Source organism: Pristiophorus japonicus, chromosome 3, assembly GCF_044704955.1.
Source record: "Pristiophorus japonicus isolate sPriJap1 chromosome 3, sPriJap1.hap1, whole genome shotgun sequence".
Classification (NCBI taxonomy): Eukaryota; Metazoa; Chordata; class Chondrichthyes; family Pristiophoridae; genus Pristiophorus; species Pristiophorus japonicus.
This window is the reverse complement of record NC_091979.1, coordinates 317,063,257-317,078,456: the sequence shown is the minus strand read 5'-3', so window position 1 is coordinate 317,078,456 and position 15,200 is coordinate 317,063,257. Positions and strand designations below refer to the sequence as shown.

The following is a 15,200-nucleotide window of genomic DNA, read 5'->3' as shown; positions in this document are numbered from 1 at the left end:
GCTACACATCCCGGGGAACAGACACACACTGCACCATTATCACACCCTCAGAGTGGCCTAGAGCTGCACATCCCGGGTAATAGACACACACTGCACCATTATCACACCCTCAGAGTGATCCAGAGCTACACATCCCGGGGAACAGACACACACTGCACCATTATCACACCCTCAGAGTGGTCCAGAATGTACATCCCGGGTAACAGACACACACTGCACCATTATCACACCCTCAGAGTGATCCAGAGCTACACATCCCGGGTAACAGACACACACTGCACCATTATCACACCCTCAGAGTGGTCCAGAATGTACATCCCGGGTAACAGACACACACTGCACCATTATCACACCCTCAGAATGAGTTCACAGATGCAAATTAACTGCACAAAGACTTCACAGATGTAAATAAAAAGTACTCTGTTGAAGGGCAGGTGTGGTATAGGAAGTGGAAATGTGCTACGGGATACAGTGAAGACTCGATGGAGGTGTACTATAAGGGTGTTTAGAACATTGCAGGCGGACCAGATTTATTGAGTCCATGTGAATGTTCAGATGGTATGAGCTTATGTCAAATTATTTAGGCAAAAATGAGATCATGTAAGGTTCTGTTAGGTAGGAGGATGTGAACCTGCGAACAACAGGAACTCAAGTATAGAATACAGGACAATAGATATAACGAGTAACATGTCATATCAGGGGTGGGGCTCGGCAATGTGGACTGAAGTGTAAGTCTTAATGTGTGCCCTCCAAGTTGTGCAAATATCTCTCATTCAATGACAGCCTTCCTGCATTGGTCACCCTTGTCGTTGCGAGATCGCCTGATGACAGGACCCAATAAAGAGTCACATTATATGTGGACGCCAAGATATTGCTCAGAGACCAGTACACCTGAAGGAGGTCTGTCTGTTTCTCAGTACGTACCCCAGATGATATAAAAATGAAACACTGGCCAAGAGTTGGTGAACAATGTGTCTGTATTGAATAGTGCAGCATGGCAAATGACAGGACATGCAAACAAGTGAATCCAAAAATTGTACATTATTTCCAAAACCAGTCAAGTGAGAATCCAAACGAACCATGTGAAGCAACAGCAATAGCTTAATGAAGAGTTACCAACATCACCAGCACCAACACCCAACCCTCCATCCACTACCACCACCTCTCTTTCCCCCCCTCGATGTGAGGCCTATTGCCTTCTTCATGGTTCCGCTTTCACCATGGCAACACGCACCCCTGCCCCTCACCGCCTCTGCTCCATGACATTGTGGAGCCTTGCTGCCGTGTTCGTCTTGGAGAGAATGTAGGGGGCGAGATGGAATCCGCTGGCAACTCCTCGGGATCTGTCGGCCTCGTTGGTGAGGTTTCAGGGGTTTGCATGACATGGCCCGAAACCATCGATTGGCACATGACCTCTACAGAGTCGGTGTTTCGCTCCACCGCACTGATGAGCCGCGACATCCTTGTACATTGTATATCCCTGTCTGGAGTAAAAATCAAACAGCGAAGGTGGCTCAACCGTGGCTAACAAGGGAAATTAGGGATAGTGTTAAATCCAAGGAAGAGGCATACAAATTGGCCAGAAAAGGCAGCATACCTGAGGACTGGGAGAAATTTAGAATACAGCAGAGGAGGACAAAGGGTTTAATTAGGAGGGGGAAAATAGAGTACGAGAGGGAGCTTGCCGGAAACATAAAAAAATGACTGCAAAAGCTTCTTTCGATATGTGAAGAGAAAAAGATTAGTGAAGACAAACGTAGGTCCCTTGCAGTCGGACTCAGGTGAATTTATAATGGGGAACAACGAAATAGCAGACCAATTGAACAAATACTTTGGTTCTGTCTTCACAAAGGAAGACACAAATAACCTTCTGAAAGTACGAGGGGACTGAGGGTCTAGTGAAAGGAGGAACTGAAGGATATCCTTATTAGGTGGTAAATTGTGTTAGGGAAATTGATGGGATTGAAGGCCAATAAATCCCCAGGGCCTGAAGGTTAGCATCCCAGAGTACTTAAGGAAGTGGCCCTAGAAATAGTGGATGCATTGGTGATCATTTTCCAACAGTCTATCGATTCTGGATCAGTTCCTATGGACTGGAGGGTAGCTAATGTAACACTACTTTTTAAAAAGGGAGGAAGAGAGAAAACGGGTAATTATAGACTGGGTAGCCTGACATCAGTATTGGGAAAAATATTGGAATCAATTATTAAGGATGAAATAGCAGCGCATTTGGAAAGCAGTGACAGGATCGGTCCAAGTCAGCATGGATTTATGAAAGGGAAATCATGCTTGACGAATCTTCTGGAATTTTTTGAGGATGTAACTAGCAGAGTGGGCAAGGGAGAACCAGTGGATGTGGTGTATTTCGACTTTCAAAAGGCCTTTGACAAGAGATTGGTGTGAAAAATTAAAGCACATGGTATTGGGGATAATGTACTGGCGTGGATAGAGAATTGGTTGGCAGACAGGAAGCAGAGAGTCGGGATAAACGGTTCCTTTTCGGAATGGGAGGCAGTGACTAGTGGAATGCTGCAGGGCTCAGTCCTGGGACCCTAGCTCTTTACAATATATATTAATGATTGGGATGAAGGAATTGAGTGTAACATCTCCAGGTTTGCAGATGGCACTAAACTGGGTGGCGGTGTGAGCTGTGAGGAGGACACTAAGAGGCTGCAGGGTGATTTGGACAAGTTAGGTGAGTGGGCAAATGCATGGCAGATGCAGTATAATGTGGATAAATGTGAGGTTATCCACTTTGGGGGCAAAAACACGAAGGCAGAATATTATCTGAATGGCAGCAGATTAGGAAAAGGGGAGGTGCAATGAGACCTAGGTGTCATGGTTTATCAGTTATTGAAAGTTGGCATGCAAGTACAGTAGGCGGTGAAGAAGGCAAATGGCATGTTGGCCTTCAGAGCTAGGTGATTTGAGTATAGGAGCAGGGAGGTCTTACTGCAGTTGTACAGGGCCTTGGTGAGTTCAGTTTTGGTCTCCTAATCTGAGGAAGGACGTTCTTGCCATTGAGGGAGTGCAGCGAAGGTTCACCAGACTGAGTCCAGGGATGGCTGGACTGACATTTGAGGAGAGACTGGATCGACTGGGCCTTTATACACTGGAGTTTAGAAGGATGAGAGGGGATCTCATAGAAATATATGAGATTCTGACGAGACTGGACAGGTTAGATGCAGGAAGAATGTTCCCGATGTTGGGGAAGTCCAGAACCATGGGACACAGTCTTAGGATAAGAGGTAGGCCATTTAGGACTGAGATGAGGAGGAACTTCTTCACTCAGAGAGTTATTAACCTATGAAATTCCCTGCTGCAGAGAGTTGTTGATGGCAGTTCATTGGATATATTCAAGAGGGAGTTAGATATAGCCCTTACGGCTAAAGGGATCAAGAGGTATGGAGAGAAAGCAGGAAAGGGGTACCGAGGGAATGATCAGCCATGATCTTATTGAATGGTGGTGCAGGCTCGAAGGGCTGAATGGCCTACTCCTGCACCTATTTTCTATGTTTCTATGTTTCTATGACATACTGCCCCTCACCGCCTCTGCTCCATGACTTTGTGCAGGAGGGCAGTGGAGCCCTGCTGCCATGTTCGTCTTGGAGAGAATGTAGGGGGTGAGATGAAATCCACTGGTAACTCCAGCTCCTTGGGATCTGTCGGCCTCGTTGGTGAGGCATCGGGGGGTTGCATGACATGGCCCGAAAGCATCGATTGGCACATGGCCTCTACAGAGTCGGTGTTTCGCTCCACCGCACTGATGAGCCGCGACATACTGGCAGAATGCTCCTCTGCAAAGGTGGCAATGCTGGCACCTATCCCAGCCCTGGCCTGCAGCAGATCTCGACCTATCTCGACACTCGTCCTCGACAACTGCACCATTTCCTGGAATGCCTCCCCCCCGTCCTGCATCCTCATCGGCTTGTTGCATCATCATGGATGATTGTGGCTTGGTGGCTTTTCCGGCACGGCTTCTGTACCTCCCAACACTTGTTCCCACGTCGTCCAATTCGAATCCCAAAAAATCCGACCCCGAAAGCGATGTTGGCCGAACAGGTGACACACATGTCAGGAGGCTGGAGTCCTCCTCTTGCAGCTCCTCGACCTCAAGTAGTTCGAACACTGGCACTTCTCCCTCCTCTCCCTCCTGGTCTTCGTGTCTCTGTCTCTGGGTGGCGGAGGTTGATGTGGGGGATGTGTGTGATCTGGTGGGTGGGGGAAGGAGCTGGTGTGTTGAGCTGCTGATGGTGTCGAGGTGGAAGGCGGGTTGTTTGACACTGCCTTTGTGTATCAGAGGTGGATGGGGTGCATTGATCGGTGCTGTCCCAATCAACATCTGGACGTAGAGGACAACATTTAGGTGTGTAGCAGGTGTGGGGGGGGGGGGGGGGGTTGGTCATGTGACATGTTTCCGTCACATTTCTCATTCTTACTTCAAGGACTTCCATCGCTACATGAGCACAGCATTAATGGGCGACACACAGTGCGATAAAAAACAGTTGACATAACATTACATGACCTTGCATGACATGAGCGTGACACAGACCGGAGATTCAGTAATGCTTACCCTGCTCTAGCACGGGATCTGCACCACCCTGTGTGGTGGCACGGGGGTGGTCACCCACCACAGCCAAAGCACGCTCCTCTAAGCTAGTCACCTCGATGAAATCTGGTGAGCCCCCTCCCATGCCACTCTGCTTTGATGTGTTGGATGCTCTTTTCTTCTGCAGAAATAAAAGTTGCAGCCTTTACCTGTTTTGCTCATGTAACACCCGCACACACAACCACACAGACACAATGGACAGAGAACCTTTTGGAATAGTATGGGAGTGCAACAATACATGTTTATTTATTCTTGATGATGCAACCATATGGTTCCATCGTTTCCTACACTGGTCTCCATCCCACACAACATTGCTTACTGAGGACACAGCCTCCCCCATCTCCCGCCAAATGTGTCTGTATTCGGGTGGTGCAGGCTTGCCACGACCATCCCGGGTAAGGTCTTTATAATGGCACTCCAATTCACATACAAGTTCTTCCAGCACCTCCTCACTAAACCAGGGAGCTCTGGGCCTCCCTCCATTCGTGTTATATCTTGAACAAAGCAATGTGACTGAGTACTGTAGACGTGAGTAAGTGTGACCTTAGTCTCTTTATTCTAACTCCAGAGTGCTGGTACAGCATGGGAGGCCTGCTTATAAACATTACTGCCAAGGGATGCTGGGATCCCTTGGAACTCCAACAGATACACTCTCTGGTGGCAGTAGAATGCTGGTTATATCGGGTTGCATACATAACATCACTCCCTCCCAAAGTCAATAGTATACTTATTTACAGGGTGAGACGATCTGGGGCTTTCCGCTCCCTAGACGATCTTCTCGGTACAAATGCAGGTGCAGGTGAGGCGGTTGATTCTTCGCTGGGCTGCAGCGCAGCTGGCCTTGCTGGGCTTCATGGTCAACCGTGATGTTGGTTGCCACTTGTATGTGCCGGAGGATCAAAGTTGGTGGTGTCTTCTTCAGGTTGCTCGTGGCTGTCTGTGAATCGCAGTTTGGTTTGGTCTAAATGCGTTCTGCAAGTTAGTCCATTTGCGAGTTTGACCTGAAACACCCTACTCCCTTCTTTGGCTATGAAAGTGTCAGCAAGCTATTTGGGACCATGTCCATAGTTGAGTACAAATACAGGGTCATTGACTTCAATATCGCATCACAAATTTGCGCGATCATGGTACATGCTTTGTTGATGCTGCCTATCCTCGACGTGATCATGGAGATCAGGGTGGACAAGACAGAGTCTTGTTTTGAGCACACTTTTCATGAGCAGCTTGGCTGGGGGAACCCCGGTGAGCGAGTGGGATCTAGTGCGGTAGCTGAGCATGACTCGGGGCAGGCGGGTCTGTAGGGAGCCTTCCGACATGCGTTTCTAACTTTGCTTGATGAATGAACTGCCCGTCTGCCTGGCCGTTGGATGCGGGCTTGAAGTGGACAGATGTGACATGCTTGATCCCATTGCTGGTCATGAATTCCTTGAATTCAACACTGGTGAAGCTTTTCATTCTCTTTTCTATTTCAGTAAGTAACCTTTAGCATTGTTGCTGCCAAATTAAGTTCATCTAGGGGTTAAGTCATGACAGGAGAGCTCGGACACGTGTTATGCTCTTTCTGTACCATGTGGGAAATCAGGGACGCCTCCGGTGTCCCTGACAACTCCGTGTGCGGGAAGTGTATCCGCCTCCAGCTCCTGACGAACCGTGTTGCGGAACTGGAGCTGCGGGTGGATTCACTTTGGAGCATGCACAATGCTAAGAAAGATGTGAATAGCACATTTCATGAGTTAGTCTTACCGCAGGTTAAGGGTTCACAGCCAGATAGGGAATGGAAGACCAACAGGAAGAGCAGTGCAAGGAAGATAGTGCAGGGGTCCCCTGCGGTCATCCACCTGCAAAACAGATACACCGCTTTGGGTTAGGTTGAGGGGGATGACTAATCAGGGGAGAGCAGCAGCAGCCAGGTTCATGGCAGCGTGGCTGGCTCTGCTGCACAGGAGGGCAGAAAAAAGAGTGGGAGAGCAATAGTGATAGGGGATTCGATTGTAAGGTGAATAAATAGGCATTTCTGCGGCCGCAACCAAGACTCCAGGATGGTATGTTGCCTCCCTGGTGCAAGGATCAAGGATGTCTCGGAGCGGGTGCAGGACATTCTGAAAAGGGAGGGTGAACAGTCAGTTGTTGTGGTGCATATAGGTACCAATGATATAGGTAAAAAATGGGATGAGGTCCTACGAGACAAATTTAGGGAGCTAGGAGTTAAATTAAAAAGTAGGACCTCAAAAGTAGTAATCTCAGGATTGCTACCAGTGCCACGTGCCAGTCAGAGTAGGTATCGCAGGATAGCTCAAATGAATACATGGCTTGAGCAGTGGTGCAGAAAGGAGGGATTCAAATTCCTGGGACATTGGAACTGGTTCTGGGGGCGGTGGGACCAGTACAAACCGGACGGTCTGCACCTGGACAGGACCGGAACCAATGTCCTAGGGGGAGTGTTTGCTAGTGCTGTTTGGGAGGAGCTAAAACTAATATGGCAGGGGGATGGGAACCTATGCAGGGAGACAGAGGGAAATAAAATGGAGACAGAAGCAAAAGATAGAAAGGAGAATAGTAAAAGTGGAGGGCAGAGAAACCCAAGGCAAAAAACGAAAAGGGCCACTTTATAGCAGAATTCGGAAGGGTCAAAGTATGTTCAAAAGACAAGCCTGAAAGCTCTGTGCCTCAATGCGAGGAGTATTCGGAATAAGGTGGACAAATTAACTGCGCAGATAGCAGTTAACTGGTATGATGTGATTGGCATCACGGAGACATGGGTGACCAAGGCTGAGAACTCAACATGCAGGGGTATTCAGCATTTAGGATATATAGACAGAAAGGAAAAGGAGGCGGGGTGGCATTGCTGGTTAAAGAGGAAATTAATGCAATTGTAAGGAAGGACATTAGCTTGGATCATGTGGAATTGGTATGGGTGAAGCTATGGAATAGCAAAGGGCAGAAAACGCGAGTGGGAGTTGTGTACAGGCCACCAAATAGTAGTACTGAAGTTGGGGACAGCATCAAACAAGAAACAAGGGATGTGTGCAATAAAGGTACAGCAGTAATCATGGGCGACTTTAATCTATATATTGATTGGGCTAACCTAACTGGTAGCAATGCGGTGGAGGAGGATTTCCTGGAGTGTATTAGGGATGGTTTTCTAGACCAATATGTTGAGGAACCAACCAGAGAGCTGGCCATCCAAGACTGGGTGATGTGTAATGAGAAGGGACTAATCAGCAATCTTGTTGTGCGAGGCCCCTTGGGGAAGAGTGACCATAATATGGTAGAATTCTTTATTAAGATGGTGAGTGACAAAGTTAATTCAGAAACTAGGGTCCTGAACTTAAGGAAAGGTAACTTTGATGGTATGAGGCGCGAATTGCCTAGATTAGTCTGGCAAATGATGCTTAAAGGGTTGACGGTGGATAGGCAATTGCAAACCTTTAAAGATCACATGGATGAACTTCAACATTTGTAAATCCCTCTCTGGAGTAAAAATAAAACGGTGAAGGTGGCTCAACCGTGGCTAACAAGGGAAATTAAGGATAGTGTTAAATCCAAGGAAGAGGCATACAAATTAGCCAGAAAAAGTAGCAAGCCGGAGGACTGGGAGAAATTTAAAATACAGCAGAGGTGGACAAAGGGTTTAATTAAGAGGGGGAAAATAGAGTACGAGAGTAAGCTTGCCGGATACATAAAAAATGACTGCAAAAGCTTCTATAGATATGTGAAGAGAAAAAGATTAGTGAAGACAAACGTTGGTCCCTTGCAATCGGATTCGGGTGAATTTATAATGGGGAACAGAGAAATGGCAGACCAATTGAACAAGTACTTTGGTTCTGTCTTCACAAAGGAAGACACAAATAACCTTCCCGATGTACTAGGGAACCGAAGGTCTTGTGAGAAGGAGGAACTGAAGGATATCCTTATTAGGCGGGAAATTGTGTTCGAGAAATTGACGGGATTGAAGGCCGATAAATCCCCAGGACCTGATAGTCTACATCCCAGAGTACTTAAGGAAGTGGCCCTTGAAATAGTGGATGCTTTGGTGATAATTTTCCAACAGTCTATGGACTCTGGATCGGTTCCTATGGACTGGAGGGTTGCTAATGTAACACCACTTTTTAAAAAAGGAGGGAGAGAGAAAACGGGTAATTATAGACGGGTTAGCCTGACATCAGTCGTGGGGAAAGTTTTGGAATCAATCATTAAGGATGAAATAGCAGCACATTTGGAAAGCAGTGATAGGATTGGTCCAAGTCAGCATGGATTTATGAAGGGGAAATCATGCTTGACGAATCTTCTGGAATTTTTTGAGGATGTAACCAGTAGAGTGGACAAGGGAGAACCAGTGGATGTGGTGTATTTGGACTTTCAAAAGGCTTTTGACAAGGTCCCACACAAGAGATTGGTGTGCAAAATTAAAGCACATGATATTGGGAGTAATGTACTGACGTGGATAGAGAACTGGTTGGCAGACAGGAAGCAGAGAGTCGGGATTAACGGGTCCTTTTCAGAATGGCAGGCAGTGACTAGTGGAGTGCCGCAGGGCTCAGTGCTGGGACCCCAACTCTTTACAATATACATTAATGATTTGGATGATGGAATTGAGTGTAATATCTCCAAGTTTGCAGATGACACGAAACTGGGTGGCGGTGTGAGCTGTGAGGAGGATGCTAAGAGGCTGCAGGGTGACTTGGACAGGTTAGGTGAGTGGGCAAATACATGGAAGATGCGGTATAATGTGGATAAATGTGAGGTTATCCACTTTGGGGGCAAAATCACGAAGGCAGAATATTATCTGAATGGCGGCAGATTAGGAAAAGGGGAGGTGCAGCGAGACCTGGGTGTCATGTACATCAATCATTGAAGATTGGCATGCAGGTACAGCAGGCGGTGAAGGCAGAAAATGGTATGTTGGCCTTCATAGCAAGGGGATTTGAATATAGGAGCAGGGAAGTCTTATTGCAGTTGTACAGGGCCTTGGTGAGGCCCCAACTGGAATATTGTGTTCAGTTTTGGTCTGCTAATCTGAGGAAGGACATTCTTGCTATTGAGGGAATGCAGCGGAGGTTCACCAGACTGATTCCCGGGATGGCAGGACTGTCATATGAGAAGAGAGTGGATCGACTGGGCCTGTATTCACTGGAGTTTAGAAGGATGAGAGGGGATCTCATAGAAACATATAAAATTCTGACGGGACTGGACAGGTTAGATGCAGGAAGAATGTTCCCAATGTTGGGGAAGTCCAGAACCAGGGGTCACAGTCTAAGGATAAGGGGTAAGCCATTTAGGACCGAGATGAGGAGAAACTTCTTCACCCAGAGAGTGGTGAACCTGTGTAATTCTCTACCACAGAAAGTAGTTGAGGCCAATTCACTAAATATATTCAAAAGGGAGTTAGATGAAGTCCTTACTACTCGGGGAATCAAGGGGTATGGCGAGAAAGCAGGAAGGGGGTACTGAAGTTTCATGTTCAGCCATGAACTCATTGAATGGAGGTGCAGGCTAGAAGGGCTGAATGGCCTACTCCTGCACCTATTTTCTATGTTTCTATGAACACCTTGATCAAATCTCCCCTTAATCTTCACTGCTCTAAGGAGAACAACCTCAATTTCTCCATCTCTCAACACAACTGAAATCTTCCCACCCTGGACCCGTTCTAGTAAATCTCCTCTGCACCCACTCTCAGGCCTTGCCATCCTTCCTAAAGTGTGGTGCCCAGAGTTAGCCACAGGACTCTTGATGGGGCCTAACCATGTTTTATAAAGGCTTAGTATATTTTGTCTCACATATTTGAAGATAACTAATTTTCAGGGTTATGGGGAAAAAGCTGGGGTGTGGGACTAAATTAAACAACTCTTCCAAAGGGCCGGCCCAGGCACGACGGGCCGAAGGACCTCCTTCTGTGCTGTAAGATTCGATGGGCCAGATTTTCCACTGTTTTTGCATGCATAACGCCCACTTAATGCCCATTTCACTGCTGAAATGACGTATAACGCCCATATATCGCCCACTTAGCCACAAAGTGGAAACTGACGGGCATTTTCGGACACTTGTCGCCGAGCATTACTTTCCCCATGTGCGTAACACCGGGAAAAAATAATACCGCCCGCCCAACTTTTTTTGGGCGGAATCATCAGAATGGGCGAAATCAACGGCCACAATATCGGCCAGCGGTAGTTTCCGCATGTAATTAACGCCGAGATTCAATAATACCGCCCGCCCATCTTTTTTTGTCGTAAAGATCACATTTGCCAAAAATAACGGGCAGGAGATCACCCAGCGTGACTTTCACCACCTCGCACACATCTCGGCCACAATATCGTTCACCCAAAACACCGCTCAGAAAAAGTGCAACTCTTCTGACCGAATGACAGCGGTGTGGACGCCATTTTTTAAATCGCAGATCGTTTCATTCAAAAGGCTGCTTCAACTTCGGGGGAGTTTGCATTGACTCTGGAGTTCTTCTCAGGTGAAGTGACCATCTCAACAGATATATTTTCAGACTCTGGACTATTGCGGGTTTAGTGTAGGTGTATTTTAGTGAGGAAATTATTGTTTCTGATCAATCACTATTATACTTTCATTGCAATGGGGCCAGCCATTTTTCAGCCTGCATCGATTAATATGCAGCTGCTGCAGAGTGCAGATGGCTCAATGTGTGATGCACATCATTATGTCCCCAATTTAACACATGCAAGAATGAGGAGGAGGTCCATACCATACACACCCCACACTTACAGGTAAAAGAGGTTTTACCTCGACATGTCCGAGCACACCTGCCTTCGGAGAATGCACTTCCACAAGGTGGTGATCAATGAAATATGTGAGCTCATCAGGCCACATATGTAGCCTGCCATCAGGACATCAGTGTCGGTCGAGGTCAAGGTCACCGCGACACTATCTTTCTACGTGTCCGGTTCCTTTTGGGACTTCGCGGTCGAGATTTCCCTTCTATCTCACCATGCCAACAATCGCTGCATTAGATAGGTCACAGAGGCCCTGTACGCATGAAGGATGGACTTTATCAGCTTCTTCATGACCATGGAGGCTCGGACTGACAGGGCTGGAGCATTCTACCTCATTGCTAACTTCCCCAGGGTGCAGGGAGCAATACAGTGCACTCACATTTCCATGCGGCCACCTTCTCAGGACCCAGAGATTTTTCAGAACAGAAAAGGATTTCACTCCCTGAAGGTCCAACTAGTTGTCGACCACAACCAGATCATAATGGCAGTGAATGCCAAATGTCCGGGCAGCTTCGATCAGGCTCACACCCTGCGTGAGAGTGCTGTCTCTGACATCTTTAAGAGTCAGCCACAAGGATAATGTTGGACGCTTGGTGATAACTGATATGGCCTCATCACCTGGCTGATGATCCCCCTGGTGACACCCACACCGAGGCCGAGAAGTGATACAACCAGACCCACAGAGACACACGCAATGTGGTCCAGAAAACAATAACTGTGCTTAAACAGCGCTTCAGATGCCTGGACCACTCAGGAGGGGAGCTACAATACAACACTGAGCAAGTAGGTAAATTCGTGGTCGTGTGCTCCATGCTGCACAACCTGGCTATTAGGAGGGGACAAGAATTGCCAGAAGGGACTGATGCTCCACCTCAGGAGAGAGAGGAAGAGGACGAACAAGGGGCTGGACGATGGCCTAGGGCCAGACAATCAGGCTGACTATGCAACCATGCCCACGAACCCCTCCAGACCTCAGGAAAGTGCCCATGGTGGCTACATAGCTGCAAGACTCTTATGTGAGGAGCTGATATCTGGACGATTTGCCTGAGAGAACGTTGCTGTAAGTGACAACGCTGACACACTGCTGTGTGTGTGCAGCTCAAACATCAATGGTGGCCATTACCTTGGTGCCAGTTAAAGTTTACTTTGATTGAATTAAGTTTTATTTAACCCTTTCATGTTAAGGAATCACCAGTCTGTAATGGTCCAGCTATCTGAGACAATGCGCAACAAGGTTATGTTCAATAAAAAAATGTTTTTCCAACATTGGCCTGAAATCTTAAGTATCTTGGGCAAAAACACCCCATCCCCGCCCACACCCCACTTTTTTCACCATTGACATCAATCAAATATTAAACATGTCCAGCAACACAGAATACAAAGGCAAAGCAGGAGGGTGGTCCCCTCCCCCATACATTACAACAAATTGCATACACCCAGATGGAGATATAACACAGTCATCACCTGCGGACATGCACCTCACTTTCCTTCCCCCCTCCCCTTCTTCTCCCCACCTCTACCCCTTCCCCTCCTCGCTCCACGCCGCCTGGCCGAAGAGCTCCTCAGGCAGTGCCTCATTGCGGGGGGTATGAAGGCAGAGACGGTGGTTGCATGGGTACGGGAGCGGGGGGTGCCGAGGGGGGAAGATTCTCTGATCCAGAAGCAGGATCTTGGTCCTGCCTCTCATCTGTCATTCACAGTGGTGGTGCGGAACCGAGGGATGGAGTGCCACTCTCGGGGACCACTGGGAGGCCTGTGCCAGCAGTGTTCCTGGCTATCTCCTCCAGGGCCTCTGCCATCCATGGAACGTACTCAGTCATGTTGGCCAGCTGTCGGGATATGCCCCCCAATGCATCGAGGAGCTGGTCATCAATGTTTACAGTCCTCCTGGAGAAGTCTACCATCTCTCCGCTCTCATGTCGCACTCGTGGACCAGACCTGCCGTGTCCACGAAACCTCCGCGGGGTGGGCGCCGTCCTGAGGACAAATGGGGTGCCCTGTGGCCAGGTGCTTGGAGCCGGTACCTCCAGAGTGGAGGCGGGAATGACCGGAGTAGCACGAGATGGCCTTGGGGTGGAATGGCTTCTGGAGCGTGGTGATGCAGGTTCCTCGAAGTCCGCGCTCTCATCTGTAGAGAAGAGACCCAGCGGATTGCCGGGCGAGAATCGGACCTCCTCAGCAGATGTAGGATCGTCTGGTGAGTCTGGCCCCGCGCCCCCACCTTTTGGCCTCTGTGGTCTTGCCTGGGGTTGTGCTGCTGGCTGATCTGCAAAACACAAATGAGGTTATTAGAGGAGAAGGGGGTGCTAGGGTGACAAGGTGAGTCCAGCGCTACACACAGCATATGCACGATAAAAGCACCACCGCTCTCAAAATCATCACAGACATCACATTTCATGACCATCAACACATTGTGCATTGCAATGATTTCATTAGGCCAGCATTATTTCTAGGACAAATTTATATGATTGTTCAGATATGAGTGGGTGTGGCATGTATTGACTTTACATCACGCAATGGTGTATACTTTACTCACATTGCATCACTTCAGGGTCTGCAGCTCCTTGCGTGGCCATCCAGTGGCTGCTTCCCCATGAGTGCAAGCACCCGCTCCTCTGTCTCAGTGATGTCACTGGGGACTGGTGACCCCTCACCCGTTCACCTCTGCACAGACCTCATCGCCGATAGCTTCTTCTGTAAAAGGTGACAAGACGACATGGCATGAGATCATTGTGTGAGATCTTTGCTTGGTTCTGTCACAGAGACTGAGACAACACATAACCGACAGATGTAATCATGATTATTATGATAATTATCATTCTTTACCTAAAGACGTACACCGTGACCGCAGGTCTTGACTTCAACGTTCCCGGTAAAAGTGAAAGACCTCCCATCTGCTGATAGTCACTCATGGTACTTACAAATCAAATTATATAACTACATAAGTACATGTATATCAATGTAATACTTACTCTTGTGGATCCCACAAGGTCGTTCCATCGTTTGCGGCACTGGTTGCCCTCACGCACCACGTTGGTCGCCGACGAGACCACCTCTGTTATCTCGGTCCATATCTTCTGGTAGGCCTTTGGGGTGGGCTTCCCACGCCCTCCTTGGGTCACATCACCCCAGCGTGACTCGACCTCCTGCAGGAGGGAGGCATTTGCCTCATCCGAGAACCTCCTGGCTCTTTTGCAGCCTCCAATGTGTTCGTCTCCCAGCTCACTGCTCTCTCCAGTGTTAGTCTCCACAGTATGTTGTGATGCCTCCTCCTCTCCCTCCATTTTAGGCCAAATTTGGGCAAATACCTGTTTGGTAACAGCTAAGTTTTGTTTCCCTATTTGCTCCAAAGCTCTAAACTCTCCCTCCTTCCTCCCAAAGCAGCCACACCACACCCACACACACCTTCATTCCCTCTCAGCTCCCTCTCTCTCTGTCTCCTCTTCTGCGCATGTCATGGTGACTCTTGACCTCCTGAATCACGGGAATCGAGCGTTGCCATGCCGTTGCTAAGGACGGCCACACTTTACGGCAGAAGGTCAGAGAGATTTAACGCTACCGCCCATTTCATATCGCTCGTGGTAACGCCCAATTTCAAAAATGGAGACTAGGGGCTTTGAGAATGGGCGACAAGCCGGCGATCTGAAAACCCATTTTGACCACCCACACTGGAAATAACGCACATTTTTGGGCGATCTGTACAAAAGTGCAAAATCTAGTCCGACGATTCCTGTCTTTTGTACTCTATGCCTCTATATAAAAAGCCAAGGATCCTGTATGCCTTTTTAACAGTCTTCTCAACTTGTCTTCCACCTTCAAAGACTTGCGTACTTACATGCGCTCTTTTTCTGCAC

The 15,200-nt window shown here is 48.1% G+C and overlaps 1 long non-coding RNA gene across 1 annotated transcript in view; it reads right to left on the bottom strand.

Moving 5' to 3' along the window:
- Positions 1–1,068: 1,068 nt before the first annotated feature.
- Positions 1,069–15,200, bottom strand: part of LOC139259582 (uncharacterized) — a 73,169-nt gene continuing 59,037 nt past the window's right edge. The window contains exons 3-4 of the long non-coding RNA XR_011592603.1: positions 4,574–4,730; positions 1,069–1,484 (exon numbers count right to left, since the gene is read on the bottom strand). This is a non-coding gene — a long non-coding RNA (uncharacterized lncRNA). The remainder of the gene's footprint in view (positions 1,485–4,573; positions 4,731–15,200) is intronic.